The following is a 6266-nucleotide window of genomic DNA, read 5'->3' on the forward strand; positions in this document are numbered from 1 at the left end:
AAGGCTTTATAAACCCTTCCCACACATAGAAACCTTTCCCCCACTTTTAAAAACTTTTCCAATGTTCTTAACCATTTTCTAAACTCGTAAACTTATGTAATTTTAACATATACATACATACATACATACTGTATGGTACTATGAAATCCAGCAATATAGCAAAATATCCATGATTTTATTTTATTTTTTTTTTTGCAGAACCAGGGATTGAACTCAGGCCCTTGCACTTGCCAGGGAAGCGCTTATTCCACTGAGCCATCTCCCTGGCTCCTTCTGTGATAATTTAGATTAATATTTTTTTAAAAAGCTGTGAAACAGTGTGTCCATGAAAGTCGAAACATGAAAATAGCAAGGGACTACAGTAAATACTAAAATAGATATAACGTTGCCACTTTGCTGTTTTCACTTATGGCGGGAGCTTTGGAACATAACTCCTGCAGTAAGGGAGGACCACTGTGTGCGACCTGTCTTGATCCATTTTTCTCATTGCCCTTCTCTCCCTTCAACTCCTCTTTCCCTCATTTACAAAACCTTTATTTTCATTTTACCTTTACCCCCTTTCTTGTTCTTCTTTTCATTTGGATATCTTTTTCCCATTTCCCAATATTTATTATACATTTTAGTTGTTATTTACACTTTTTGTTCCTCACACCAGAGTAACAATGCAGTAGTTAAACACGTGTGTCTGATTTATTTCACTTAAGAGTGTGATTTCAAAATGCATCCATTTAGTTACAAATATGTCAAGTTTATCCTTCTTTATGGCAAAGTAGTACTCCATTGTTTAAAAAGCACCATATCTTCTTTACCCATTCATTGGTTGATGGGCATTTGGGCTGTTTTTAAGAGTCACCTATTACAAACTGCACCACTATAAACATTGGTGTGCATATACTGCTGTGGTATGATGCTTTTAATTCTTTCAGGGAGATACAATGAAGAGGAATACCTTAATTGAACAGTACCTCTAGTTTTAGTTTTTGAGGAATCCCCACAGATTTCCGCAGTGGTTGCACCAGTCTACACTTCCACCAACAGGGAGATGTTCTTTCTTCCCACAGCCCTACCAGCATTTCTTACTGGTTGAGTGTTTGAAAACAGCCATTCTTTCTGGAATGAGATGGAATCTCAGCATTATTTTAATTTGTATCTCTTGGATGACCAGGGATTTTGAACACTGTTTTAAATACATTTAATTGCCATGTTTACTTCTTCATCTGAGAAGTGTCTTTTCATTTCAGATGTCCATCTTTGGGTTAACTGTTTAAATTTGGAGTGTCTTTTTTCTTAGTCCTTTATATATTCTAGATATTAGTCCTTTATCTAAGAAACAAATAGCAATTTTTTTTTCCCACTCTGGGTTATCTCTTTACTCTGCTGTGCAAAAACTTTTTTCGTAAGTTGAGATACTAGTTGTTGATTCTTTGTGATATTGTCTGTGTGACTGGGGTTTTGTTCATGTGGGGAGCACCTGAGCCATGGATGAGCCAGAAACTGACCACATGTTCAGGGCTAGAGTGACTCCAGCCCTCAAAACATGAAGCTCCTGAGGTGAGCCATGTAAACAAGCTGTTGGCACTAGAGCAAAGCCAGGCTGGCAGCTTCCAGCCTCGGTGTTCTTCCCTGGTAACTACAGCACAGAAAGTTCTATGAATGTTTCATTTTCAGTGTTCTCAGCAAAACACTGAGACCTTATGCTTTTGCCCATTGTACGTCTCCCTCCTTCTTACTAGACACAGACTGTGCTGGGTGTCATTGCGTCTCCATCACAGATGTCGGGTCCCACCAGGTCCCAGTTTTTTTCTATGTCTTGTTTTTTCTTAACTGTCCCTCACCCTGTCTTTGGACCCCACTGGCTGAGCAGGTTGCGGCAGTTTGTAAAGTCTTTGCCTACACCATTGTCTTCAAGAGTTCTGTTTTATTCTGTAGCTCTTTGAACCATTTCAATTTTAGTTTCATCAGTGGTGCAAGGTATGGGTCTAGTTTTAATCTTCAATATTTGGAAAGCCAGTTTTTCCACCCCCATTTATTAATGAGGCTATCTTTCTTCCGGGGAAAGTGTTTGACTCCTTTGTCAAAGGCACAGTACCTGGCAGCTGTGCAGCTGTTAGCTAGCAGAGAGAAGGCAAAGCTGTGGGGCTACTGCTCTCAGTTCTGTCTGCACAGGCACTGTTCCCTCTGAGAGATCTCCTTGCCTACATTATAATCACCTGACTGGATGACAAAGGCCTAAACAGAGAGCCAAGTCAGAAATCAAACTGGTTTTTGAAGAGTCCAAGAATGAAGAGTAGAAGACAATGCAGGAGAGCAAGGAAGCCTTGAGCTAGAGTCCCAAGAGTGAAGTTCAGGATGCGAAGACTTCAAGCCCACGTCCTAAGAAGGACGAGGCTCAAGATACAGAGGTCCCAAGTCAAGTCCCCAAGAAAGGCAAGGCTCACTACGTAAAGACCCCAACCCAAAGCCTCAAGGGGGTGAGGTAGAGATCTGGAGGCTCCCCGGACTCCTTTCAAGAACATACTTGAGTGCTGGGGAGGTAGATCAACAGCCTAAGCATCTACCTGGCAAGCGCAAGGACCCGTGTTCAATTCCTGGTACTACGTGCTGTGCTGGCCCCAAAACTGGGCATGGTGGCGCATGCCTGTAATCCCAGCACTGGGGAGGCGAGACAGGAGGATCACTACTAGTCTGAACTGTGTAGTGAGGCCTGATATTAAACAGATTTTTAAAAATAAAAAATAAAAAGAACATACCTGAACTTGGCATACCTCAGGAGGAAGACAAGGAATGTCTAGCTCTGGTTCTATGAACTCCAGGGTCCAGTCCTCTCAAGTGTCCTGGGTCAGCAGCACATGATGCCCATAGGAGCAGCCTTCAGGATGACAACTCTTGTTTTCCAAAAAGTCAGCTGTGCCAGTTTTTTTCTTCAAAAGGGAAGGTCCTTCCTCGGAGTGGTAGGCATTTGTGGGTCACACCTGTTCACCTTGTGGATGAGGCCTCCTCAGTCTACTGAGGGTTAGGGTTAATACGTTCACCCCTGAGTTGTATAAGCAATTATTCCTTCAATCAAAGGGCAAGAGGATAAATCCAGGAGATCCTGAGGAAGCTGGTGCAGAAAAAAGCAAATTATGAAGGCTTCTTGCCAAGAAAAGTGTTCTATCAGAAACTAACATGGCTTGCTTCTATGAAAAGGAATCCTTAGAGCTAGAAAAATTGGATTTGGGGAATTTTGCATAGTCTACCAGTGCATCAAGAGGCTAGATGGATGCGTTTATGCAATAAAGTGCTCTATGAAACCTCTGGCTGCATTAGCAAATGAAAATTCGCATTTGCATGAAGTTTATGCCCTCTCAGTGCTTGGGCATCACCCCCATGTGCTGTTCCTTATGGGTAGAAGATGATTGTGTGATCATTCAGAAAGAACACTGCAATGGTGGGAAGCTTGCAAGCTGCTGTATCTGAAAATATGAAGTCTGGTGAGCATTTCCAAGAGCCAAGACTCAGAGACATCCTTCTGCGATTTCCTTGGGACTTAGGTCCAGCCACACCTCTGGCCTGGTACTCTTGGACATTAAGCCTAGCAGCATCTTCATTGCCATAACATGCAAAGTGATTCTCCCAGAGTCCCAGAAGAGGTTTAAAATGAAGCCAGTGGGTTTCTGTCTGCCAAAAAACATAAAATTGATGATCTGGGTCATGTAATGTCAGTAAGAAAACCGCAGGTGGAAAAGGAAGACACAGGATTCCTAGCTAATAAGATTTTGCAAGAGATTATCGACACCTTCTCAAAGCTGACAAATTTACCCTTGGGTTAAATGACTGCAGTGGCTGCAGGGGTGAAGACTTTATCCACATATGGTGCAGGGTGCCATCAGATCCATAAGGATAACCTTGTGGACATTCCTAAGGAGCTCACAGAAGATTTTCACAATTTGCTCAAGAATATGATCCACCCTGAGCCAAAGGAGAGAATTTCTGCGGCAGCTTGGCCAGAAGTCAAGTTCTTTGGCCCTCCCTAAGCATGACAAAGGAGCTCCAGCAAAAAGTCTACGATAGACACACTGGAAAGGGAACTGAGAAAAGTCCAGCAGGCCTAGTTTCCCCGGGGAGACATCCAGCACAGCAACCCTGAGGTCTCTGTGGGCCAAACAGGATCAGGAAACACAAATACCTGGTAGAATGAAAGAGTGCCAAGTCTTCAAGCTTTACGTATGGGCGATGTTCCTCATAAGAGCCCATTTCACACCAGTCAACTTTATACTGTAAGCCCCCCAGAGAGATACTGATTCTTTGTCTTACAAAATGGAAAAGCTAACCAACTTAAATGTCCAAAGATTTCAAAAGTTACCCTAACACAGCATTTATAGTCAAGATCACAATGCTACTAGTTAGCTACTTATTAGTAACTGGTAGCCACTTTTCTTCCCAATTTCTACATTCCTCATGCTACCTATCAACAACTTACAGACTTGTTACATTTTCTGATGAATGAGAATACATTGGAGGGGACCATGGAGATAGGTCAGTGGAATAAGTGCTTGACTGGTAAGCACAAGGTCCTGAGCTCAATCCTGGGTACCACCAGGAAAAGAGAGAGAGAGAGAGAGAGAGAGAGAGAGAGAGAGAGAGAGAGAGAGAGAGAGAGAGAGAGAGAGAGAGAGAGAGAGAGAGAGAGAGAGAGAGAGAGAACATTGGTGTGTGAACTGAAAGAAATAAAATAGCCTGTGATCTGTGATGTGGTCCATGGACTAAAACTACTGTTGCCAATTTCTTATTAAAGATCTCAGAAAGAAATAAAATTTGGCTTCAGTTGAAGTAAAGCCTAAATCCTGGATTTAGACAGTACTTCCTATATTATTTGATACTATTCCTAAAAGAGAATTTCCATCCCCTCTAGCAACAGCTTTCTTATTGTATTTTGTGGATGGAGGCCACCTGACATTGTATTCATTAAGTGAATGGAGATAGAGGGCTCAAGGGAAAGTTGGTGCGGCTGTTCTGTCTGAGCCAGTTTGTCTTAACACTCTCGTAGTTGGTGACCAGTTTTGTCTTCTGGATATCATAATTCCCTTTATTTGAGCAGAATCTGCTTCTTTCCTGTAATTTTAAGTATATTTTTATCCAAAATCCTTTTCTGTATAAATTTTAAAAGCTAGAATATTTGTAAATAAATGTTTTATCTTGTTTCCCCCTCAAAAAAAAGATACAGTGACTGTGTCCAAAGTTGAAGTTGTTTCTGCATCTTCTAATCTGTTCCACTTAGCCTAGGTGTCGGGGATTGAACTCTGGTCCCTGCGCTTGCCTTAAGCAGGCACTTAATTTGCTGAGCTACCTCACTGGCCCTTATGTTTTCTATAATGAATGTTATCATTATGCATATGTAAAATCTATCATAATTTTTTTTAAAGAACTCTCACAGTGATTTTTGTGCCTTAGCCTCCCAAGCACTGGAATTACGGGTGAGCCTAACTACATTCCCACTTTTATATGTGTATTGTACAGAAAGCACAAGTGTATGTTGGAATTTTATCAACTTCTGTTGCCATCTACAGAGACCAACACTGAGTCCCCGATATGGCACCATTCGCCGGGGTGACCAACCTGTGACCTGGTGGCAGCTGATCATATTGGACCACTTCCATTGTAAAAGGGACTGTGCTTTGTCCTCCCTGGCACAGATACATATTCTAGGTACAGATTTGCCTTTGCTGTATGTAGTACTTCTGCCAAAACTACCATCCGTGGACTTACAGAATGCCTTATCCACCATCATAAAATTCTACACAGCACTGCCTCTGACCAAAACACACATTTTACAGCCAATAAATAAATAAATAAATAAATAAATAAATAAAATAAAATAGTGGGCTCATGCTCATAAAATGTACTGGTCTTATTATGTTCCTAACCATCCAGAAGCAACAGGATTGCTAAAAAGATAAAGTGGTCTTTTAAAGACACAGTTACAGTGCCAGCTGGGTAACAACGGTTTCCAGTGCTAGGGTAAGCTGCTTCAAAGGCTATATGTGCCTTAAATCAGCATCCTCTATATGATTCTGTGTCTTCCCTATCCAAGATTCTGGGTCCAGGAATAAGGGGTGAGAGTAAAAACAGTAGCACTCATTACCCCTAGTGACCCATTAACACTTGCTTCCTGTCCCCATGACCTTATGTTCTGCTGGACTAAAAGTCCTAGTTGCAGAGGGGGGAAGGCTTGTACCAAACCCACAACAATAATACTATTAAACTAAAAGTTAAGATTCCCCCCC

General features: G+C 41.7%; 1 pseudogene; it reads left to right on the forward strand.

Moving 5' to 3' along the window:
• The first annotated feature begins 1537 nt into the window (after positions 1–1537).
• On the forward strand, positions 1538–4129 carry LOC101593134 (annotated as a pseudogene).
• The last annotated feature ends 2137 nt before the right edge of the window (positions 4130–6266 follow it).

Source organism: Octodon degus, unplaced genomic scaffold (assembly GCF_000260255.1).
Source record: "Octodon degus isolate 3935 unplaced genomic scaffold, OctDeg1.0 scaffold00158, whole genome shotgun sequence".
Lineage (NCBI taxonomy): Eukaryota > Metazoa > Chordata > Mammalia > Rodentia > Octodontidae > Octodon > Octodon degus.